The 14,387-nt window shown below is 34.8% G+C and overlaps 1 protein-coding gene across 6 annotated transcripts in view; it reads left to right on the forward strand.

Annotated features, from left to right (window-relative positions):
• unc5a (unc-5 netrin receptor A) overlaps positions 1–14,387 on the forward strand; it is a 154,958-nt gene that overhangs the window by 57,933 nt on the left and 82,638 nt on the right. The window lies entirely within an intron of this gene.

Consider the following 14,387-nt stretch of genomic DNA (forward strand, 5'->3'; position numbering starts at 1 on the left):
TTATGCTGAATCTGCCCGGCTCTGGCTCGCGAAACGCAAATCACTTGATGAATAAATCAATAAACGGGCTGATGAAATAAATAAAAACAAAGCCTGTCATAATGTGGAAGATTCAGAAACCGTGCCTGTGCAAAGTTCTGCTTTGTGGCCCTAATTAATTGATTAAAACAAATAATAATGAGGAAATAAACGCTTAAAGGGGGTTCAGTTCACTGTTAGTTTGCTATCCGGTCGTGCGCAGAACGGCAAAAAGGCAACAAAAAATGCCCAATTAATCATTCTAATGTTGCCCTGAAAATCCAAATTATGCAATTTTGTGATTATCTCTAGAAAGGATAATTGTAGCATCCAGGACAGATGTGAATTTAATTACAGATATGAAATTGGAACCTATAGTCTAAATCTGTTGTTCATGGGGAATCATAAACCTCCCAAGAGGAGGTATATTACGGTTGACGTACTGAGATGTTTTGCACATTCTTCAGCATTCTAATGAACTAGAATTCTGGGCATGTGTACATTTATTTGCATAATAAATCCATGCAAGGAGACGCTTAGCCTTTTGTGGTTTAATTCCATTAAACAATTGATTTGTGTCACTTTGTTTGGCTTTAAAACTCTCTGGATTATTATGGAATATGTTTTAAACAAGATCCAAGCCTACTCTATTAACCTGCACGTACAGTACCTAATTAGTAATTTTTCAGGTCAATTGTTATTTGGTCATTTGATTAGTATTAGTCTACAGTTCTATGAATGCAGTATGTTAATAAAGCCGTGCATTGTTGGTGGTTGTAAGGTAGTTTACCCTATAAATCTATAATGATTCATGTTTTAATAATTCATTTGCCCCTAATACAATGGAAAAACAATGTAAATAACGTCTTTATAGTATGACATGTGCCATTTTTCGCACGCTGTATAAATGCGCGTTTATTTATTTCTGACTGTTTTACGAAGGGGGTCTATTGCAAGGATAATCTTTATTTTGGCATTAAAACGTGCTGTGAGAGATTGCGAAATATATTTATGAGAAGATTAGAGAGCTGCGGTAAACTCCCAGGGAGTCGCTGTCACGCTAGCGCGCTGTAAATAGCTGTCAATGCTAACATTAGGAGCTTCATATGTTCACGGGCTCCTCAAGGACCCAGATTTGTCACCGTTGGCACATTTCAGCACCAGCAACAGCCATTCTTTCTGTGGGCTCAGACCTTCACTTTTTCAGTGATGGATCTAGCCATCTATGTTTGAAAAGAAAACGACCGCTGCTTTTGCTTTTACCGGGCTGCCATTAGCTCAGAGGCTAACAAATGGCAGACACACGTTGAACGATGAGAAAGGCTGAGCATCTACTTTTGACAAATACGCTTTAAAAATAAGCTTTGCCTCAGTCAGTAGGCGAGCCTCGTTCAGCGTGCCAACACAAACTATTTGTATTCTTCCTGTGTCCTCTGCTCCCCTCCACCAAATCTGTTTAGGGATTATGCCAAGGCGGTAGTTGCGTTTTTGCGCTCTCAATGGCCTCAAACCCTGGCAACCCACAATCAGAGGTTCTTCTCTCTTGTTTTAGAGTGCTTTTCAAATATTTAAATGGAGTACCCTAATGTTATGTTGTTGTTAAGACTCTCTGTTGACCAGTTCTTCAGTGGCGCACTAGAATTCTTTTGTTTGACGGGCCTGTTTGGACTGTTCTTTCACCTTTTAAAATTTAATTACTACCTTTTTGTTGCTGTTGATGTTGTTTTATGGTGCCAACCCCAGACTATCTGTTTTTGTCAAGATAAATGTTTACACAGTAGCTGTTTATATTTGATGCACTTGCAGTCTTGGTAGGTTGTCCAGTTTGTTTGTTAGAGGTTTAAGAAAATTTGATTGGAATTACGAAAATGTATTAATAATGTGATAAATAATAATATTACATTATTGAGAATTATATATTTAAATTACAAAAATTGTTTTATACTTCAATATATATTTGTGTGTGTGTGTGTGTGTGTATACAGTATACATACACACATATGTATGAATGCCTGTGTGTTTGTGTATAAAGAATTTATTTGCCAAAATCAATATACTCTGCTTTAAAAATTGATGAGGAAAAAGCTCTGTGTATTGTGTGTAATCACATCACATCACACACACACATATATATATATATATATATATATATATATATATATATATATATATATATATATATATATATATATATATATAATAAACTGAGAATAGCAAAACAATATTGCTGTATGCTATTATTTAATAATAACATTGGCTATTATTATTGTTATTTGTAGATTTAATATATTTACTCATCCTGGATTACTGCTTTTACTGAGTCTAGACACATTTTTACCTGTTTAACAGTAAACACATCCATGAGCCATTCGGCTTTCAAACTTTGAGTGCCATTCATTGACAGAGACTGAGTGAGAGTCAATATTTTTTCCCCGCTCTCTTTCTGCCGATTCCTTTTAGCAAGAACTGAATTGGTCACAAGCCAGAAAGACTCTGTATTCCCAATCTGTGCCTGTGCTGTCTTGTTATAAAAACAGGCAGTTCTGTGAAATGTTCTGCTACATATTGAGGGTAGTCTTCCATGTGTTATTTTAAGCACAGTATTATGCGAGGGAACAAATTGTGCTAAGCACCAGTCATCTGGGGTGTAGTGCAAAATTCAGATGAGAAAGAAAAGAGGACAGCGTGTAAGTGTTACGTGCGAGGCCCCCTACTGACCGGGATGGCGGTATGAAGTCTGTGCTGCAGGCGGTGACACTGGGTGTTCGCCTGCGCAGCCACAGGAGGTCCGGTTTTAGTCACACTGGCAGCGCAGACTTCACAACACTCGCCTCAAATGTGGAAAACATAGGGTAGAAAGTTGGAGAAGATTTTAAATAGCAAGTTGTTGAAGCTTTTTTTTGTCAACCCCACTTGCCAGAGCATGGGCCTTCTTTAGAGATTTGTTGTTTCCCTTTTTGTAATTTGATCAGTCATTTCAATCATTTTTATTTATATAGCGCTTTTAACAACACAGGCTGCATGAAAGCACTGTGATAATAGGAGTTATAACCCTTTTCTTGGTTATGCTATAAAATATTTAATATTTACTATATTATAGTACATAATATAATATTTTTTTCTAAAATATACAGTGCATTTAATATTTTACAAACACACATATACAGCTGCAGATAAGGACACAGTATAAAGAATGCAAATTCATATTTATAAATTTAACTGTGTGTGTGTGTGTGTGTGTGTGTGTGTGTGTGTGTGTGTGTGTGTGTGTGTGTGTGTGTGTGTGTGTGTGTGTGTGTGTGTGTGTGTGTGTGTGCACGCGTGTGTGTGTGCACGCATGTGTGTTATGCGATCTAGGAGAACCTGTCGCATTTTCAGACAATTAAAAAAATAAGTTGAATGTAATTTTTTGTCAAAATCAGGTTTTCATTGAATTATTATTCTATAACATCTTGTCTATTAGCTCTGAAAATATCTTTATCAAATTTCACTTGTTTAGTGCAGAACAAAGATTTATTACAGCAGGCAGAAAAGATATCTTTTAATTCATGAACGCGTTGCGGAGCTGCTTTCTCTTAACATCACAAAAACAGTTAACCTATCCTATCAATATAAACAGTTTTCTGAGGTACACTATTCGTGCTAACTAAACAAACAAGAAGTGATAAAAAGTTCAGAGACTATGCCTGTGGTAAACGATGGAAAACTGTATTTGACCTGATCACACTTTAATAAAAATATTGCATATTACACCATTAATCTTATGATTTCATTTCCACAGTAATTCAAACAACAAAACCATTATATAGTGAAAGCATTCAAAGAATGCAACAGAGCTTTTTGAAACTTTGCCTTATTATGTATTTATAAACGCATACACATTCAGTGTATATATATATATATATATATATATATATATATATATATATATATATATATATATATATATATTACAAATATTTACATTTACATTTTTATATAATTATATATTATATAAATATATTTATATAAACGTAACATATTTTTCTTAAATGCTTGCATGTATGTATTTGTATTTATACATACGTAATAAATATACACATTACTAACTCATATATTATCTAAACAAACGCTTTTTTTTGGATGCGTTTAATTGAAACATCGGCAGCGAACCTTTTATAGAGAACAGCTCTGACCTCAAACACCACAGTAAACACAACTGCTTCTGGAGACTTTCTGCTCTTCAGGCGGGGGCTTAATTCCACAATCTAAAGCATAACCACCACTCATTCCAGCCACACTTTGCTGCCCATATCCCCAAAGGGTGAAGCTGTTATTAATATTATTTTATTTTTGGTGAAAAATCATCTTATTGGGTGAGTTAGCCTGCACAGTTGCCATAAATTACCCATCATTGACATGACAGCTGCGCGGAGAAAAAAAATAAATTGTGTTTCAGCACTAAGAAACGTCTCTTTCTGTGCTGAGCAGAGAGATAAGCTTGTCCCAGAGGGAGTGGATGTGTGAGAGAGGGATGGAGAGAGAGGAAGAAGGCATGAGACAGGCTGAGAGAGAGGTAATATTGGGAGATAAAGAAAATTCCAGAGACATTCGGAGACCTGTTCCCTTGTTATCGGACAGAGCTTGTCCTCTCTCTCCAATTTGCAGTAAGGCGTCATTAACGGGCTACATTGTCCCACCCCGTCCTGATGCCTGTCAAAGAATCATCAGCCCCAGCAAGCAAATGAGAACACACACACACATATGCACACTGCTTGTCATGACACATTGTATGTGTGTTCTTTTTCTTCATTTCTGTCTCTCTTCTCTCATTTGTATATTTTCCCATGCAACCTTCTCTCTCCCTCTGATCTGAGGTAGTGTTTGGGGACATCTCTGCCCTGCCATGTAATCTTGTCTGTAATGTCTTCTGTTCGATTTCCATAATTCATAGTGTGCTGTTACTTTCAGTGAATCTAAATGAATGCATGATCAACAGATGCTCGCAATGCTCTTTATTGTACACTTCTTTTCTTTCCTAACTCTTCCTGCCACGGAAATGCACCCTCTGCATTTTAGAAGGATTTTGTAGATCTTTTTAAATAATATATAAATAATATTTATATCTAAATATATTTGAAATGTAAATGCACACACACGTATATGTAGGAGAAATATGTTTATATATTAAATGTGTATATATAATATAAATTATCTGAATGTAAATGTGTGTATTTATATATACATAATAAATATAAACTGTACATGCACATATATAGACAAAACCTTCACGATTAATCATTTATTTTGTAAAACTTATATTTAGTATAAAAATATAATTTGTTTTAAATATATTTACAAAAAGTATATTCTCTCACTATAAAAAATAGCATATAGATAAAATATATATATATATATATATATATATATATATATATATATATATATATATATATATATATTTATTTTTTATTTATTTTATTTATTTTTTTTTTAATACACTAACTAAACTAAACTAAACTAAAAGCATGACTGATTACATCTGAATCAAATGTATGTCACTGAGTCAGTTCTTTTTCAATGAATTTTTAATGACTCAAATCAGCCTCAATTGAGTTATTGGCTAGAATTGATTTACTGAGTCACTTAATCTCTCAGACCGAGCTGATTTACCTTGTGACTTGTGACTACATCTTAAAAGTTGTTTAACATTATGATAAAGAACATCTGGTTTCATCAAAAAGTACCAAACGAGTAACACATGAATTGTTAAAGAATCACTTTAAAGCAGAGTCATTAAATGCCTTATGATTCCCATACCTACTTATGAATAATTTTTACATCTAGAGGACGTCCCCATTGGAACGTTTTGACAGATTTAGCTCACTTCTGGGACATTTTCGTCCCCAAAGTATAGCTAAGTAAACCCGCGCACATTCAAGCACATACGTTTTGCCATTTTCCAGCTCACTATAGCAACTGCATTTGCTGTTAAAATCTATTGTGCCGAGATAGTTTGAAAGTCTCACCACGTTTTAAGCAGGTATAGATTGTTCCTTTGCCAGAACGTCTCTTATGGAGTCTGATAATGAACGTTCCCTGTTTTAAAATGAGGTCCTTATGAATAAAAGTAGACATTATGTTTGACATAGTTACCGTTTGTGTGGTTGCCAGGAATAAACACAGTTTGAGAGATCTGCTGAGCCACTTTATTAGCTTTAGCTACAGCGTTTGAAAAGGACGACTTTCCAAGAGAGATGCGCCAATGAAATGTCAGCAATAATCTGCAGAATTTATCGACTCTGGAGTTAGCAATTCATTATACGCGAGGAACTCTTGTCCTTCAATAACTTCATATTAATAATTGTGAAAAATAAATCACACCGTACCGCCAGAGGTCACACATGCTGCCGAACGGAGAACAAAAATGGGAGCGCGTAATAAATGGCAAAGAAAATACTTAGATAATACGATCATATTAAACTCCGAAGCCATCCATCAGAGACGTGATGTTCGCATGCAGCAGAGCTTTTTATGTGCACGGATTTCCTTTATGTGATTATTCACGTCGTAACAAAGCAGCTTCATGGGGTACTACGCGCTCCGGCTTATCTTTGATCTCTGGCTTTGGACGGGACACTCCGGAGGTGGTCTCCAGCCATAAAAGATGTGCTTTCGACATCATTTGTATTCATGCGTGGTCGGAGTCAGAGGACACGATATGTCTGTCGCTTGTGAAATCAGAGCAATCCGTCTGGAAGTTTGCAGGGGAAAATGAATAGAATTGATCAGAACGGCATTTGAGGGGAGCTTGAGTTTCCTCAGCTGCTGAGGGCTGATATCCTAAACACGCGTGTGAGTCTGATCCTGTCTGTTTGACTCAGAGGAAAACTCGGATCAGATTTCTTGCTTTGTCTTTCATTTCTCAACGGGCTTTACTCTTATCACATGAAGTTCCGTTTTGCCTTTCACTTTCATGTGAGTATCTAGTCTCTCTCTCTCTGTGTTCTCTCTCTGTCTTTCGGCAGAACTCAGGCTCCAGATTAAAATGTTTAGAGGTGTGAGCTTTAATGTCACATCATCTGAAAACATTACGGCTCTAATAGGCATATTTGACTGTCTAAGATGGATGAGATTGAATATCGATTCCTCTGGAAACTAAATCGGCTAACTGCCCTTTGCCGAATTACTATTATAGATGAATTTCAAAAGCATCTCCAAAGTTAGTCACATTAGATGTGCTGCCAATTAAAAATGTGTCAGTTATAACAGGAGTCAGACAATTAACACTTAAATATGTGAGTTTTCTCAAGCAGAGCGGTTGGTGCCTTAATTGCAGACTCTCTGATAGCAATAATTGCTCTTTAATCATTTTTCTTCATATTATTATTTACTTCAAAAGTGCTTTTACATGTACATCTTACACCAATTATGTTTAATAAACCGACAATGTTTCATGTCGCGTAAACACCTCGAAACTCTGTTGTTTCAAAGGGTAGATCCAGCCATTTCCTAATTTCTGCACGTCAACTCTTTTAGCAGTTTCTGGGAATAGCTCCCCCCAAAAATCTATTCCAAACCCGCGTGATTTTCTTTCTTCTGTTAAACACAACTAAAAGGTATTTTGAAAACGTCAATAGGGTTTTAAAGCAATATGTCTGCCTTTTTTTGAGCAGAAACATTCTTTCGAGCTTCTTCTTTTGCGTTCCACACAAAATATTGGTTCGGAATGACATGATGCTGAGTAAATGATGACAGCATTTTCATTTCTGGTTGAAAAATCCTTTTAAACACACAATATTGCCTCCTTTTAAGAATCGCAGGTTGTCTGTAATGGTATGGGCAACCGTCTGTTGGGAGTCATTAGGTCCAATCATCGCACTGTATATGGCCCTGTAACGGCCAATAATATGAGGTCATTTGACAGCATCAAGTGCACCCTAGGGTTCCAACGCTCTTCCCTGGTGATCTTCCCATATCTTCCCAGGATGATAATGTGACTGCATGCTGCAGAATGCATTCATCTTGAATCCAAGATCGAAGTCAAACACCTTTCATGACTTTTCTAATGACCTGATGCAAATACTGAACCATTATGAATGTTTTAGTCTCCATCTCTCAAATAACTGAAGTTTTTCTTCTTGAAGAAAAGTCTTCATTCCATTACATGCAGATATTATTACCGCTGAGAAATAGTGTTTGAGATGAATGGGAATGCTGACGGATAGCTTTTCCTCTGGCTTGGATCATCATGGAAATTCTGCCTCAGTAGATCATGTCGAAAATCACTGCAGAGCCCGGAATGACTCCAACACTTGAAGGTTCATTAACTTGTGTTGATGAAAACTTCATGTGCATTGTCAGGTTCAATATTGTGGAACTGGTTAATATTTTAGTGCCCATTTTTTTAAAAGTTCAATTACCTTTTAAATTCACTGTGCAAGCACAGGAAAAAAGAGTACTGTGGCACTCTATTGTTTTGCATTAGCATAGCTTGGCTATAATTAGGCCCGAGCAGGTGCTCAGGTGCTGCTTTGTCTTGTTCTTGTTAAGTATTATATTATGTGCCTTTTTAAAAGGAATCTCTGGTGTACTTGCCTTGCTTCTTTGTCACGCTAATTAAACTGCTGAAGTCAGACTCCTCAAAGCTCAGCCAGGCCTGCGTGTGGAGGAGGATACGGATTTCAGGTGAACAAGTTGACAAGTCGCAAGAGGATCCCTCTGGTTTTCATTTGGTGTAGTCGCAAAGAAAGCATAATATGAAGCACATTCTCCAGACATAATTAGCTAATTATTGGGATAGTTTTCTCACGTTAACTCAGGCACATATATATATATATATATATATATATATATATATATATATATATATATATATATATATATATATATATATATATATATATATGTGGCAAAAAATAAAGTTGTGTTTAATGTTTAGGGTTTTAGAACAATTCTGCAGTTGAATGTGTCATTTCTGTGGCATTTTGTTGCTGGAATTTGAGGCCCGCATTGGGAAAAAAAAGCATGTGTGAGTTCGGCTAAATTTCTTTTTATCTCTGGGGAAGCTGGGTAATTAGATAAGGGATTAAAATGTTAATCTAAATTGTTTCATGACTTTCCTCTTTTTCCAGAAGGCCTCTTCTTCTTCTTTTTTTTACCATTCCAAAAGGTTCAAGGACTGTCATTCATTTAATTTTTTGTGTGTGTGTGTGTGTGTGTGTCCAGAATTTGTGTGTGCTTCAGTTATTTTGAAATGTGCAACAGTGCTTGAAAATAGTGCTTTTTTTCAGCATTATTATTATTTTTCTATTCAGTTTACATTTTCTATTCATTTTATGAGGTTTGAATTCTTAAAACATCTAAAAAGTTTAAAACCCTATATATATATAAAGCTCAACTACTTGAAAACCAATAATAATATAATATATTGGCAAGATTTGCTGCTTCCATATGGCCGAGGAATTGAAAAATGGAGAACTTGGAAGCTTCCTGCTTCTATAATGGCGTTAATGCTATGTTTGTGTACTTTCTCATAGATAAAATGAATTAGATGCAATATTTGTCAAATACACAGATGTGTTTGACATTTTAATGTAGCAACAGAAAAACTTTTCATTCAATAATTTATGAACTTTGCCTGTATATGCAAGAATAAAGTGTAGCATAAGCAATTTCTATTGCTTCAGCTGAATGTGTCAGAATAAACAGAAAACACGTAATTGTTGATGTCTGTGAATCTGGTGAATGGTGAAGCAGCTGTATTGTCATCAAAACTGTGAAGAATGTGGCAGTTGACTGCTCTTCTATTGTTCTTATAGTGTTTTAATAACATATTAATTATTATTATTATTATTACATATATATATTTTTTCCTTTTCCTGATGAACTTTTATTAGACTGCATTGGAAATAGGAATGTTAATTTAAGCAATTTTACTTTTCCTAACCAACAAACGACAGTCGTTAAGATATTATTAACTGACAAGATTATAAAATTAAATAGCGATTACGAAATACCTTAACCAACATGGTCACATCACTTGCAGAGTTAACAGAATAAATATTTTAACAAATATTTTTCTGCAAAATGTCCTAGTTATATGCCTATATATATATATATATATATATATATATATATATATATATATATATATATATATATATATATATATATATATATATATATATATATATATTCATATATATATATATATATATATATATATATATATTCATATATATATATATATATATATATATATATATATATATATATATATATATATATATATATATATATATATATATTCATATCTGTGTCATTGTATCAATACAATACAAGCAGGGTTAGATTTAGCTCTTTTTGTGACATAGGCAAGACAAATTAATCCCATGTAAATGCAGGAAATGGGATTCAAATGGAAAGTATTTTCTTATACTTCTCAAACCAAAGTTACACCCTTGCATACGCATTTCAGTCACCGATCAGTACTAGCCAATCTTACCTTGTGTAGAATATTATCCCCAATCGTGGTTCGATATTTTGCATTGCTGTTGAAAGAGACCAAATGATGTCACTTACTGGATGTGTAAAGGATATATATTATTATTTGGTAAAAAATAATAATAAAGTGTGATTCTATTTGACTTAAAAAAAAAAAAAAAAACCTAATGTTTTTGTTGTTGTTGTTGTGTGTAGGTCAGATAATTGACTAGCTTAAGATGCCACGCTTCCCATGTTAAACATTTCCATTCAGGGGAAGTTTCACATGAACCTAAACACCCAAGCTAAATGAAATGTCATGCTTTATTAGCCCTGTGTATCACACTCAACTCAACAGCTTTTAAGTCCCCTGGTAACACAAGGCTGTAAGTCTGGGTTTTTATTTCTCGTGCCTTTAGAGGGCAGCCTGTGATCTTCTCTGTTAGGCAAATGACCCTGTATTGTTTCCCTGTCTCGTTTTTAAAGTTATTCTGAAGGAAAGTTGGGCTCCTAATGACAACCATAAGAAAAGGAATCATTTACGTCTACATTTACGTTCACGGCATGCACTTTCCTTGAAAAGTACATATTGTGCAAGTGGCAATTACCAGAGTGGGTACCGAACAATCACAATCATTTCCATTTTCGCAACAAGTTCTTGTTTGAAACATCTATTTTATTTATATATATATATATATATATATATATATATATATATATATATATATATATATATATATATATATATATCAAAGTAAAGTTTGTGCCATTTTTCGGGTTAACATGGGGCGTTGAATCAATGGAAAATAAGCCCTTATTCCTTTCAAAGAACATTCGAGAGTCCCTGGATATTGATTAGACATATCTGGACAAGAAACTAGATAAAGCATATTGGTTCCTGTCTGCGTGTGCAAGGAGAGAAGATAGTCTAGTCTTTTTATAGTTGCTCACTAATCTTTTCTTTAATATATGTCTTTTTTTCTTGTGCATTTCTCTTCTTTTATCGCGCTTGTGTGTGTGAGAGAGACTGAGCTAAAGGGAGAATGAAAGGGAAAGAAAACGTAGCATTAAGCTCAAACTCTCACTGTCTTTCTCGGTTACTAAAACAAGTGCTGCCATGTCACTCGCAGGTTAGGTTTGTTTAACTGGATTTGTTTGACACCTTAAAACCCTCTTGCAGGCCTTTCCTGCTGAGAGAGGAGGCTATAAATGAGATAAACGATAAAAAGCAAATCAAATCTGAAATTTGGAGACATCTGTTTCACAGCACAGAAAGACTTATTAAAAGACTTCACACCTTAACTTCGACAGTTGGTGAACAAATGAACTGCCATATACGTTTAAGGTTGAGATCACTGCTGCCATGACTGTTTTACGTGTGTCGTTTCAGACTCGCCGTTTCTTTGGGTTGGCGACAGGTTGACCGATCATGGGGCTTTGGAGGCATTAGATTAGTCGATAAAAAGAGTGCGATGGTATTTTTGGATTTTCTCAGGGTGAGTTAGTGAAAATGTGCTGTGAATGTGTGCTTAAAGTGACAACTGAAAGGTGCGAAGGCTCCTTTTGATCAGAAACTTAAAAGATATTTTGGCTTTTTATAGTCTCGTATGAATCGCTATTGAATATGAGTAGTTTTCAATGGAATTTTTATAGGGGTCATATAATGAGAATTTGACTTTGCCTTGATCTTTATAAGAATTTATCAAGCTGTGAAAACACGCTGTAGCTGTTGACCATTTTTTGATCAGCAATACTTATTGTTTTTATTCTGAAAGAGGACCCTTAATCTGCACATACTTCCAAAAAAATTTAACAGTATGCCTGTTTTACTTTAAAAGCTTTTGTGACACATTTCATCAAGCAAATATTGTGCAAAAAGGCTTTTGCTGAAATACTATTATAGCAAATAATTGAATGCATTTACATTTTTGCCTTCTTGCCTTCTTTTTTTAAAGGCTTCTTATGTATGACATTCTATTTATTGGTCACCATTCAAAATAGTACAATAGATGCCGCCAATCATTTTACGTTTACACATATAAGTGATACCGTATTATACTGACCCCTTCCATTGTTTACAAATAACAGTTAATAGCTGATTTGTATGTTGAGCAGACCAATTACCGCAGTGCTGTTTTGGTAATTACAGATTGTACCTTTTAACACATTCAAATGAGCTTAATGAGCGAATTGGTTTTGATGGGTAAATCAAAACCGTTCCTCAACATTATGGTTGTGCACTGCTTTAGAGAGAGAAAGAGAAAGGCAGACCCCTGGTAAGTATAAAAAAAAGCAAACCCATTGCTATATTTCATTCGTTCTTTCTTAATTTGCATATCTAGGCTATTTTAAATCAGCCCTGCATGAAGCCAGTTGGTCGTTTGGGAAAGTTTGTCTTTTCTATTCACGTTACCCCAGAATCCTTCCTGAATGCTTTTATTGTAATTAATCCATCAAAATAAATCATGTAACACTTTAGGACATAACCACACAATAAGATTTTATTGGTTTTGTGTAAGAAATATGTGCATGTGTTTCATTTCATTTACTTTTGTTATTTTAAATCCCAATAGATGCTTTTTTAATTTTAGCTTAAGATATCTGTAAATTATATGTCTATAATGCAGATACGATGACAAAATGCAACACTGGCCCATGTAAAAATTCTCTAAAGTGACCTGGAACACTTAGAGGCCGGCCTGGGCATGTGACAATTCATTATACGATGCTTGCCTTAGAGGCTATATGCTCATATATTCATGATTTCTCATTTGAAGCGTCTAGAACTTTCTGGTTGAAGTTTCTAACTGTTGACAGTTTGACCCAGGAATGCTCCTCTTGAGATTTACCGTTTTTGGTTTTAGCGAGGTGACACTCTTTAGACACAAACTGTACCTTTTCCATGATGGAGCAAAAATAGGATATTTTTTTGATTGTGGCTCATAGCTGAGGTGTGTGTAGCCTGCAATGTGAACTGAGTGTGTTTTTTTTTGTTTTGTTTGGGGGAAGAGAAGAGAGGCTGTGGCTGGAAAGATTTTCACTAAACCTGGATTCAAGGCAGAGCAAATATTTGTTGTCTGGTGGTAAACAGGCATCACTCTGGGTCTCAGACAACACCATTTCCTGTCTAGACTGTGCTTTCTATGTACCGATATCTGTTATCAGTCATTAGGAGCATTACAAAAATAACCTATTTCTCACCAGAATAACACTTTCAATGTTTTTTTTTTTTTTCAAAATTCCAGTTCAATGTAATGGTTAATTTATTAAACTACTGTTTTGACCTTGATCTACAGTAGACTCGGTTTTGAGTTATATAAAAGTTAATAAATACAATCATTTTGTAGGTAATGTAGGTAAATGTGCATTTGGACAATAATTCATTTCTTTTTTATTTGTCAAGCTTTAAGATGGCCATGACCATGTCGGACAAATGAATTAAAATACATTGATTTAGTTGCACCTGCACAGTATAAAAAAAGACTATATAGCTTCGCTATAAACCGCATGCATCGCTTCATAATAGCTTTAATTAAATGAATGAACTTTATTGCATTATTTAGCGCTTAAGAGATCATTAGACACGCAGTGCTGCCGAAAACGTCTTGCCTGAAGAATCCGGAAGTGCAGATGCCTGTTTTGTGACCTCACTGTAATTTCATCTATACAGATGATAAATGAAATTGAGAAAATTAATTTCCTTCAAAACGTAGGGCCGTATCAACACTTTGTAACCCCCACCGTCGCCATGGTTATGTTGTTAAGTTACTGGCACATGAAATGGCTTAATAATCTGTATAGTAATTTTAATAAAATTAATTTCTGAAGACATTGTAAAGAGGTGATGACATCATAAAACGCATTACAGCCGTCGTTCATCATTGTGATTTTAAATTATGCCGAGT

The sequence above is a fragment of the Puntigrus tetrazona genome, chromosome 14 (assembly GCF_018831695.1).
Source record: "Puntigrus tetrazona isolate hp1 chromosome 14, ASM1883169v1, whole genome shotgun sequence".
NCBI lineage: Eukaryota > Metazoa > Chordata > Actinopteri > Cypriniformes > Cyprinidae > Puntigrus > Puntigrus tetrazona.